Source organism: Terrapene carolina, unplaced genomic scaffold (genome assembly GCF_002925995.2).
Source record: "Terrapene carolina triunguis isolate 2854851 unplaced genomic scaffold, T_m_triunguis-2.0 Scaffold112, whole genome shotgun sequence".
In the NCBI taxonomy this organism is placed as follows: domain Eukaryota; kingdom Metazoa; phylum Chordata; order Testudines; family Emydidae; genus Terrapene; species Terrapene triunguis.
Window position 1 is genome coordinate 17,415,455 of NW_020664463.1, and position 11,500 is coordinate 17,426,954.

The 11,500-nt window shown below is 43.8% G+C and overlaps 1 protein-coding gene across 3 annotated transcripts in view; it reads left to right on the forward strand.

Annotated features, from left to right (window-relative positions):
• The first annotated feature begins 1,018 nt into the window (after positions 1-1,018).
• Positions 1,019-11,500, forward strand: part of CCDC91 (coiled-coil domain containing 91) — a 337,470-nt gene continuing 326,988 nt past the window's right edge. For 2 of the 3 annotated variants that reach the window (XM_024198662.2, XM_024198666.2), the window contains exon 1: positions 1,228-1,386. The gene's annotated coding sequence lies outside the window, so the exon portion shown is untranslated. Of the gene's footprint in view, positions 1,206-1,227; positions 1,387-11,500 lie in introns of those variants that run through there. The other variant, XM_029911685.1, reaches the window with a different exon arrangement.

Here is an 11,500-nt window from a genome sequence, read left to right on the forward strand (position 1 = left end):
ATGGAGGGCAAGGGGGGGTGCTGGAAAGGGAAGCCCCCTAGGGGTTGGGAACAGCTGGGATGTCCCATGGGATTTGTGTAACTGAGTGGGGATGGAGAAGTGGGAGTTATTTGAGGGATGCAGTACTGGGTTAATTTCAAGGGGAGAACCCTACCGTACTGTTTGGGGTATTCTGGGATGGTTCACTGCAGCAGGGAGTGGTAACTATCTCATGGAAAAATGAATAATGCTTAATAAAATGTGGGATAGATAAAGTGGGATTTATACTTTTTTATTTATCGTCAGCTGCTATAATTTATTAGAGTAAATGTAATATAACAAAACAATAATTTAAATGGATAAAACACTAAGAAGTTAATGGACCTATATCTATGCCTTACTTACCATGCGGGCATCTCTGCTCCTCACAGCCACTGTGTAAACTACATTGGCATGATTCTTTAGATCACCCCTTTTCCAGTGTGGGTTGGTCGGGTCCATGACCCCTTTTCTGCAACTGTCTACAGGCTTCCTGCCAAGAGTACTGCTTGATGGAGCTCAGGAGAGGCAGAAATATTGACAACTTTAGCTGCTACCTGAAGCCTCAGCCCTAGTTGTATCCACAGCCAGTGGCCCCCTGCACCTCAAGAGAAGTTTGGTGCATCATTGCTGCCCCCCTCCCCATTTCACTGTAGTCACACCGGCATGACAGATGTTCCCAGATACCCGATACAATTGTACTGTGTCGTGTCCCATCCCCCCCCCGCTGACCAGCGCATCGCGGGCTGGGGAGGGACGTGACAGGGGTGTTCGTCCGTCATCTCCCGAGTCACGTGCTTTAGCTGGGCCTGCAGCGCTGCCCGGCAGGGAGGCGACGTGTCCCGCGCTACCCCGGCTGCGGGGGGGCCCAGGTGACACGAGCCTCACCCGTGCCCGCACCCCACCGGCCTCGGAGGCGCCCAGGCGTCGACTGAACCCCGCCTTAGCGGGCCCCGCAGGCAGCGGCTGCCCGTCATCAGCAGACGGCGCCTGAGGAAACGGGGGGGAGGGGCTGTCCGCGCGCCCCAGGTACCGCCCGCCGCTTCCCTGGGCCCGCCAGCTCCAACCGGCTCAAAAGGCGCGCGGGACCGGGAGCCGCACTCGCAACCCCACGTGACCGGCAGGAGGCGGAGCAGCATGAAAGCCACATCCGGGTGAGACGCTGCTCTCCCGGTGCGTGACTAAGGGTGAGAGCGGGTCGCCCCCGTGAGAGGGAGGGGAGGTCTTTCCCGGGAAGGTGGCTGCCGCACCAGTAGCGTTACCTGCGGTGGCTGTGCGGAGTAGTGACGTACACACGCAGATACGTACGCCCGGCCCAGGACAGAGGGAGGGGGCGGGGCAACTGGATTGAACCACCCTCGGCGACAGGTAATAGAACGTTCGGAACGTTCTAAACACCAACGGTTTCAGCGGCCCCGGAGGTGGGGGAGGGTTGTTTCTTAGGCGGACGGTTGGGCGGGGGTGAGGCCAGACTCTGCGTCTTGGCTGGGAACCTGTTCGCCCCCTGGGTTGGCTCTGATGAGTTCAGTTTGCCAGGCGCTTCGCTGGGAGAGTCCAACAGCTCCCTGAACAGCCTGGGTGAGCCTGAAGGGGGTGTGAGGTACCCCAACTCCCTGGCCCCCTCCCTCTCCCACACCCGAGGCAGGGGTTGGGGAGACAGCTGCAGGGCAAGAGCCTAGCTGCTGTTGCAGGTGATGGCCTCATAAGGGCTGGCCTCCTGTTCCTGTCCATTTCTATGACAGGATGCTGCACTCCTCACCTACTAGTGCTGCCAAGGACCCCACGCCAGGGCATGCACGCCCCTGGTTCTCACAGACCACATGGAGGAAGGAAGGTTACCCAATGAGGTTTCCAGTATTTCACTGGAGCTGCAAAATCCTTCATCCCCTGTGCCTTAAAATTAATATTCCTCAGTGTGGCTGAGTGGTTACAGTGTTAGCCTGGGAGTCTGGAGACCTGGGTTTAATTTCCTGATCTGCCACAGTCTTTCCTGTGTGACCCGGTATGAGTCCCTTTGTCTTTCTGTGCCTGTGTTCCCTCTCTGTAAAGTGGGGATAATTGTATGTATGTATTTCACAGACGTATTGCGAGGATACACGTTAAAGGCTGTGAGGTGCTCAGATACTGTGGTAATGGGCCCTTCTTCCTCCCCACTCAAATTACTGATGGCTGGCAATGTGTCTGTTTCCTTGAAATATTATTTCAGTGGCGTAGAGGCATCAATTTCCCTATTGGTGGAACGGGTGGGGCTAAATGAGTGAAAAATCTACTTTGGCAAATAGGGAACTTCCCTGCCACATGGTGAGTAGGATGGGAAGTGCTAAAGCCATCAATTTATGAAGACTTTGTGTGTGTGTGTTAAAGAAGTAGATCTCTACCTTACGCTCTAGAAAACCATAACTTGCCAACGTGTCTGCTGACAGATGTTTATAATACCCCAGTCCATAGCAGCAAAGTGAAGCTAACAAGATCCTGGTCAGTTTTGCTCCTGTTCACAGTAGCAGTGAAACTGCCAGTGATCATGTCGATTTCACTTTGTTGCTAGTTAGCACTGCTCCCAGTAGCAGAGAGCTTCCCTAAAGATTGCAAGCAGTGGCAAACGGGGCCTATGGGAGTGGCAGAATAATCAGGAGGTTCTGGTTGAGGAAGATGAAGTCAATTCTATGTAATGCTTCAGCTGACCAGTATTTTCACTTCTGAGTGTTGGCTTCCTAATGAAGTGAATCTCAACAGACTGGTGATGATTTTTGGTCCCTAAAGGCAGAATTTGCCAGTCCTTTACTTACATTTACATATCAATGTCTGACCTTAACTGCTGGCCTTGGAATTTCCCTCTCACTTCTATTTGACTCTGGCCGTGGCTACACTTGAAACTGCAAAGCGCTGCCGCGGGATCGCTCCCGCAGCAGCGCTTTGAAGTGCGAGCGTGGTCGTGCGCCAGCGCTGGGAGAGAGCTTTCCCAGCGCTGCAGGTACTCCACCTCCACGAGGGGATTAGCTTACAGCCCTGGGAGCGCGGCTTACACTGGCGCTTTACAGCGCTGTAGCTTGCTGCGCTTAGGGGGGTGTTTTTTCACACCCCTGAGTGAGAAAGTTGCAGCGCTGTAAAGCGGCAGTGTAGCCACAGCCTCTGTCTTCAGTCATGGCTCGTCTCTGTGGACTACTTTGCTTGCCTTGTGAGTATTCTTTCCAGTGTCTCTGTCATCCAGTCCGGTCCAGATTAATAATATATTGTCTGGCAATTTGCCTCAATGCTTCAGTGTGGTTTTGGTCGGCACCCATATTTCAGTGCTTTTGTGCCCAGTTTTCAGCACTTCAGTTCTTGTCTTTGTGCTTCAGCGCCTATTTTTGAGCACTTTGGTGCCTGTCTCCATGGTTATTTCAGAGTATTTTGATGCCAGTTTTTCCCCAGATGTTTTGCACTCAGGTCCTTGTATTGTTGATGTTTCCATTGTTGGCTTCATCACATCCGTGCCTGTGGGTAAGTACTTAAACACCAGTTGGCACAAGTGGCTTTGGTATTTGGTTGCATTGTTTTTACTAAACGGTTTCCTCAACCGTTAAGGCAGAAAGAAGACTATTTAGCGGATTCAAAGGATATCTGAATGGTAGAACCAGATCAGTAGTGAATGAGTATGACTGCTGTGTTGCACGTACAGTCTAACCAGCAAGTACAGAGGTGTTCAGTGTGCAAGCATCTGCCTCTTTGGTAATGAGGAGACATGGGGAACATCTTCTTTTCAAGGCATCGTAGGGAAACTCCCCAAAGTCTGGCACAAAATCATCTTAAACTGCTTCAAAAGGGAAGCTGCTGAGTACAGTGTGTGTGTGTGTGTGTACCCTCTGCATCAACACAAACCTAGCTTCCTCCGGATATGTTCTTGGGAGTAAAAAAGCCCTGTGCTGTCACTCTTATATGCCAGAATTTTGAGACTTCAGGTCTCAGTGTTGAAATCTTTGATGCTGAGTTCTCATGTACCTCATGAGGTGGATCCTTGACACAAGAGATTGAGGTAGGGGGTATTGAAAGAGAACCCACTACTTTCTTCTGACACATTGCAATCTTATCCCTGTAATCCAGTCAGTTCCACTTCTGGAATTCCTGCTGATGCATATTCCCAGCTTGGGGCTAAAAACTGATTCATGATATTACTATATGCTAGGAGGCTGACATTTTTCCAATAACAGCTTTGAGGCATTCCTCTTATCCGCCACTTGTCTGGAGCGCTCAGAGCAGTTTGAATCCTTTTTGTATGTAAGTTGATACCCTGCTCCCTTGAAGTTTCCTCCTTGGCACATAAAGCTCTGGCTTTGATGCCAGCCCCTTCGTGCCTCTTATGTAGGAATTCCGGCACAATAACTGCTAGAACTTCATGAAGCCTTTGTGATGTTCCAGGTCCTTCCATTGAGTAGACAATTTCAGATGCTTGTGTGGTGTAAGTTGAGGTTCAGGAGGAAAATGTAATTAGATGGAGTCATAAGTGCCAGAGGATTGCATTGATGCTACATGTAAACCAAGGCAGAGAAGCAACTGGATAACAACCTGCCGGGCATGATCCAGCATTCTCCCAACTTTTACAGAAGCTGCTAAGACATCTAAGTTTGGTGTGTCTGAGGAGTTGGTTGATTCCCACAGGCTTTGTGAAAGTCATCTACCAGAAGGACTTAAAACAGCAACTGGAAAAAGTTTGTGGTGTGGTGCAGACAAACCCCCATCAACCTCCAAACTTATATTGCATACAAATTTCTTGACACATTCTTCAACCGAGTCTATCCAAATTTATTTGACAGCTATTTCAGCCTATTGTGCACTGGTAGATAAGTGTTTCTGTAGACTTTTATTGTCAGATTCTTCATGCAGGGCTTGATCCTTTTTCAAATGCCTATATTAAAAAGCTCTTTCTGTCATTGAGTATTAATGTGGTGCTGATGAAACTCCTTTTGAACTTGTTTCTTACATGAAGAGTCTTATTCGTGGTGCGTGAGAATGAGCTTAATCCACTTTGTCATACATTTGTTTCTTTTAGAATAGCTAAATTTATGGATGTTTTGTATTTGCTTGCCTCTTTCAGGCATCGTGCATAACATCTAGAATTGTGAAGGAAGTATCTTCTCCCTCCACTGTGTTTGCAAAATAAATACAGAAAAGCTTATTGGCATTGGCCGTATTGTTTCTGCTTCTTGGAGTTTTATTTTCATTTGGTTTTTCTCTTGGACATCACTCGAGCCATGCACCTGATCCCCAGAATTGAGAATCTTTGAGGGATGTTATTTTTATCTTCTCTTAAGATATCATTCCAATAGGCTTTCTATTCACCTGCTCACTGCCCTCAGAGTTTGGGAGTAATCACTCTAGAAAATGATGCTTTTGTGGTTTTTCTTGAAGCAATAGTTTTTGTTTTGTTTCCAATGTTTTGTTTTAATTTAGTGGCTTATTTAGGGAGACTGTGCCTCCAGCTCAGTAAGAAACTGACTTGGAAGAGAAATGGTTAAACTCGGAGAGTTGCATGGGCAGGAGAGCCATCAGAAGTTGGGTGCTGGCTTAGATTCCATCCTGCTACTGCTTGCCTTATGGACCAAAAGTTGTTAAGACCTTGAGGAGTTCTGCATATCTCATCCTAGGGAATTAAGATTTAGGAGTGTGAATCTCATTGGAATGGTATCTTCAGAGAAGCCGACTTAAATATCTATAACTTTCCCTTCCAGCAACCAGAGCAGTCATTTTGAATTTTGGCTTCATAATTTATTACGTCTACTTGCTAGAAGCTTATTAAACAGATGAAGTTCCTAGGCAATGTTTAGGGAAAGCCCTCTGGTAGAATTTCTAGCACTCTACAGTTTCCCAGCAGTTGTGGGAGCTGCTTACCAGGACCTTGCTTGTAGGTCTGACAGTAATCTTTCATATTGGCCTCAGGTTAGTAGGTGTCATTTAGTAAATTTTTCAAGCCATGGAAACAGGGTTAATAATAATAACTTACGGAACTGATGAGCCCTAATATTAATAAATCTCTTTGAGAGTGATATATAGAAGTGAGAAGTATTATTTAGATTACTGTTGTTATCTGTTTCTTTGAGATGGGCTTTCAAATCATCATAATGGCACTATATATGCTAAGTGATATAAGTTGCAACTTAATTCTAAAAGTCAGGCTGACATTCCCTCAGAAAAAAGTCAAGCTAAGCTTAAGAGAATATTTTTGTTCTTAGTCTATGAAAGTGATTAAAACGTTGAGGAAAATCAGCACAGGAAGGATAACAATCTTTCTTTCCCCCAGATGATTCAGTTGTCTCTAGGTTATTGACGGAGACAGCCTGGAAAAAGTGGCTAATAGCTGTTAATTTCTTGACAGTACAAATATAGCTAACAGAAAACACATTGTAGATATGCATTTTCAGGTTTTATGTGATTTTTTTTTTTTTAAAGTATGAAAATCGTTTTTGTTTTAATCTGAGGTATCTTCAAGCATACCCACATTATTGTGACAATTGGGAATCTAAAATCCAAAATCTTATGACAGTCATGCAAAACTAACTTTCCACTGATACTATACAATCTTTGATTTCTCAGTCTAGAAGGATTAAAAATCTGACTTTGAGATCCTAAATAAAATCCAGAGGTTGTAAAACTATTGTTATAGAATGCTGATGATGTGTTTAGTGCTGAACAAGGAGACAGGGTTTGAGACCTTTTAGTCCACTAGTTCTCAACCAAGAGTACACTTACCCCTGGGGGTACTCGGAGGTCTTCCAGGGGATACAACAACTCATCTAGATATTTGCCTGGTTTTACAGCAAGCTACATAAAAAGCACTAACACAGTCAGTACAAATTAAAATTTCCTACAGACAATTACTTGTTTACGGGGTGGATTTGATTTAAATCATGATTTAAATCACTAGTCAGGAAGACTCGATTTACTCATGGATTTTTATATAAAAGTGCATTCTTGTTGGTTGTTATAACCTTAATACATATTCCTCACAACTCAGAGATGTACGTTTCATTTTTAGAAGATACACACTATACATTTTTAAAGTGATTTATTTTGAAAACTTTTCAGATTAGTTTTACCGCTATATAAGAAAATGAATGATTGTTTGGTTATTTCATTTACCAAAGGTAATTGAAGCAGATAGTTCACCTGCCAATGACTTCATAAATATCACCAATTCAACAGGTTAATCATTAATATTTGGAGGATTTTCTTTCCATGCTGTATTAAGAGAACATTGGGGGAGGGATAGCTCAGTGGTTTGAGCATTGGCCTACTAAACCCAGGGTTGTGAGTTCAATCCTTGAGGGGGCCACTTAGGGATCTGGGGCAAAAATCACTACTCGGTCCTGCTAGTGAAGGCAGGGGCTGGACTCGATGATCTTTCAGGGTCCCTTCCAGTTCTATGAGATAGGTATATCTCCATATAGTTATTTAACATCACCAGACAGACATTTAAAATTGTTTTATTTAATTAAAACAACAACATTATGTATTCTGGATATTTTTCTTCAACAGCAAACATAATATTTTAACAAAACAAGCATATGAATTTTTGAATTTAAACATTCAAGTTTTTTTAATCGTGTTTTTATTAAAATTGTTTATAATGAAATATTAAAAAACAACAACAAAAATTAAATCGACTATGTCAGCCAGGTCAACATGAGAAACTTTAAAATATTGGCTTCTGCAGTTAACTCAGTCGTCTTCACCTTAATTTTTCTGTTTGTTCATAATCTGGAACAGAAAAACAAGCTTTTCTGCTTTTTTCAGGACCCAAATGATTTCTCAATTTGGAACGAATTAGTCCAAAGGAAGAAAATATTCTTTCTATACTGGCAGAAGAAGCTACTACTGTTAAAAGGCAGATTATCACTTCAACAGTCTCTGAATCCAAGTGCTTAAGTGACTTCCAGTGTACTGGTCTCACTTTCTTTAAAACATCATCAACAAACATATATTTCTGGAATGGTTCTTATTCCCAAACTGGGTCTCTTTTACGGCCTGCTGCCATTATAGGCTTTCCCTTCTAGTGAGAGAATGGTATGGTAGATCTCAAATCAAGGAAGTCTCCACTCAGAGAGACCTCAAGACTTCTGGAATATGCTGCTCAAACAGTTTTACTTTTGATTCTACTGCCTGTCCCTTCCTTCTCACATTTATCTCCAGACTTCTTCTCCTTGTCCAGATCTGTTCTGCCCCCAACAATCTTCTATTCATTGAACTTTTTGAAACTTTGCACTTTTAGAGAGAGGTAAGGGATTGACTCTGTGTACACAAATCTGCAGAGGGACAATAGGGTTGAGGTCTGTTATTTTCCACCTCTCTATATTATTTATTTATTTAAAATTTTTTTTGCTGTTAACAAGCATGTTATCTCTGGAGACACAAATACACAGTTTAAGAACTGCAAAACTAAGCATCTCTGGTGGTATCTTCTAGACTGAGCCCTGAGTCCCATTGGGTAGTTAGAAAGATTAACCTAAATAATCTGTACAGAAGCCCCTGGAGCCCCATAAGATTGGGTCCCTAATCCATGAACTATTGGAACTCATTTACAAAACTTTTCTTAAACAGTACGTGAATATATTGTCTCATACTGTAGAATTAGAATTTATAATCCCTATTCCATGATGAGATATCTTTGAGCTATAATGTATCTTAAAATTCTTTTTGAGGGAAAAGGTTTTAATTATCAAAAAAATCTGATTTAAATAAAAAATGGGATTTTTTTTGTTTATTTTTTTTTAAATAATTGATTTTTATCCATCCTGTTGTTTATACTGCTCTATATACTGGAATGTAAGTACAATATTATTATTCCCATTGTTTTATTTTATAATTGTATGGTAAAAATGAAAAAGTAAGCAATTTTTCAGTAATAGTGACACTTTTTGGTAGTTTTATAAGCATTTTGTAAGCAAGTAGCTTTTAAGTGAGGTGAAACTTGGTACACAAGACAAATCGGACTCCTGAAAATAGTCTGGAAAGGTTGAGGCTACAACAATGGCTCTATCTGTGTAAAGCGACTTTTCCAAGGATATGTGGCTTGATGACCCTTAAATTCCTAATAATGTAGTGTGATTTTAGGGCTAATCCATTCAGACTTTCAGGTGTAGTCAAATATAAGACAACTCATTCATGTTGCAGCCCACATCTTAGTAGAGAACTTGTCGCCAAGAACACTACCTTTCTGAATTGCAATTCCATAATGTCACTGTGGCAAATATATCAGCTGCTTATACATGAAAGTAATATTAGGAAATTATTTTTAGGTGTCTTTAGTGCAATATTGTGTTGTCCTTTATGAGAGAGTTAATCACACTGTCTACTCTTGCTCTTACTTTTGTTTCTTTCTGTCCCAAAATCTATTTTCTCTTTCCTTTTGTCCCCTGCCCATTCCTTCTGCCACCTGGATTTCTCTTCTCCCTCTGCATGTACTTCTTTGTTGCTCAGGTCCCTTCTGTGAGCATGCCTGATTGCCTTGTTTCTTTTTCCCATGGCCCACGGATATTCTTTTACCACTAGCTGGCATTTCCAGTTCCACAGGTGGCAATGGCTGCTATGATGGCTTCTGTTTCCTCTTTTTCCTTTTATACAACAGTAGCCCCAATAGAAATGGAGAAGAGCCAGCATCATGTTATCAGCCAGCAAACTGCAGACCCTTAGTGGTCCATAGACCACAGTTTAGAAAAAAGGCAACAATATTAACAGTTTTATTCTCTTCATTGGAAACAAAGCATGTGTGCATATTGAGATGGGAAAGGATGCCCTAAAAGCAAACTCTTAGTTAGGAAAAGGATCGGGTCAGAAAAATACTAATTTTGAGAGCTGTGACATGTTACTGGGACCATTGCCTGTGCTTCCATTAGGTGTCAGTGGATTTATGTAGGGACTTTTCTTAATGTGTTGGGTGTGTTCATTTTGGAAAGCTGGCCCTCTGCGACATTGCAATAGGGAACATCTGTTTGAACATATTTACCCGAAGTATTTTACACTGATGCTTCACATCTCTCAAGACCCACTTTTGTCAAGATGCCTACAGGAAGTTACCCAACTAATTTTGGCTAGGGTAAGAGTCTCTTAAGGATTATTTATTTTCCTTATTTTTTAAAAAGTATGTGTGATTGTATGTTTTATTCCTCTCTTTCACTCTTTTGTATATTGCTTGGTTTCTTAGATTATGAATGTTTAGGTTAGATTGTGTGGATGGCACTTAAATTAAGGTGGATACTACTGGAATAATGATGATTAGGTCACCAGGACTGAAGATGGCACTGTTGAGTTTATGGGTATGTCTACACTACAAAATTAGGTCGGATTTATAGAAGCCGGTTTTATAGAAACCGGTTGTATGCAGCCGATTGTGTGTGTCCCCACATAAAATGCTCTAAGTGCATGAAGTCGGCGGACCGCGTCCACAGTACCGAGGCTAGCGTCGACTTCCGGCGCATTGCACTATGGTACCTATCCCACAGTTCCCGGAGTCTCCGGCGCCCATTAGAATTATGGGTTGAGATCGCAATGCCCGAATGATGCAAAGCAGTGCCGCGAGGGGTTCTGGGTACATTGTGTCAGGCCCCTCCCCCGCCGTCACAGCAACGGCAGACAATAGATTCGCGCCTTTTTACCTGGGTTACCTGTGCAGACAACATACCACGCCAAGCATTGAGCCCGCTCAGCTCACCGTCACCATATGTCTTCCGGGTGCCGGCAAACGTGGGACTGCATTGCTAAACAGCAGCAGCAGCTTACTGCCTTTTGGCGGTAGACGGTGCAGCATGACTGGTAGCCTTCATTGGCGATCTGGGTGCTGGCAGCTGTGGGGCTGGCAGCCGTGGGGCTGCATTGCACCAGCCCCTTGCCTTTTGGTAGAAGATGGTTTATTACGACTGGTAACCGTCGTCGTCGTACTGCAGTGGCTGTCGATCATGGGCACCCGGGCAGACAATGATGGTTATCAGTCGTAGTATGCTATTTTCTGCCATGCGCCCTGTTGGATCATTGAACGTTAGCAGAGTCGTAGTATGCTATTTTCTGCCAAGTGCCCAGTATTGTCTGCTAAGCACCCAGAAGAGGCCGATGGCGATCTGGGTGCTGGCAGACATGGGGCTGGCAGTCGTGGGGCTAGATTGCTACACAGCAGCAACCCCTTGCCTTTTGGGCAGAAGATAGTATATTATGACTGGTATCCGTCGTTGTCATACTGCAGTGGGTATCAGATGGTGCAATAGACCTGAAGGCTAACTGCCAAGCGCCCAGTATTTGCTGCCAAGCACCCAGAAAATGCCAAGGGCTATCAGTCATGCTGCACCGTCGTCTTAAGATGTAAAAAATAGATTTATTCTGTATTCATTTGCTTCCCCCCTCCCTCCTGCTAAACCCAGGCTTTTGAGTTCAATCTTTGGGGGGGGGGCCATTCTGTGTGACAGTTGTTTGTGTTTCTCCCTGATGCAAAGCCACCTTTCTTGATTTTAATTCCCTGTAC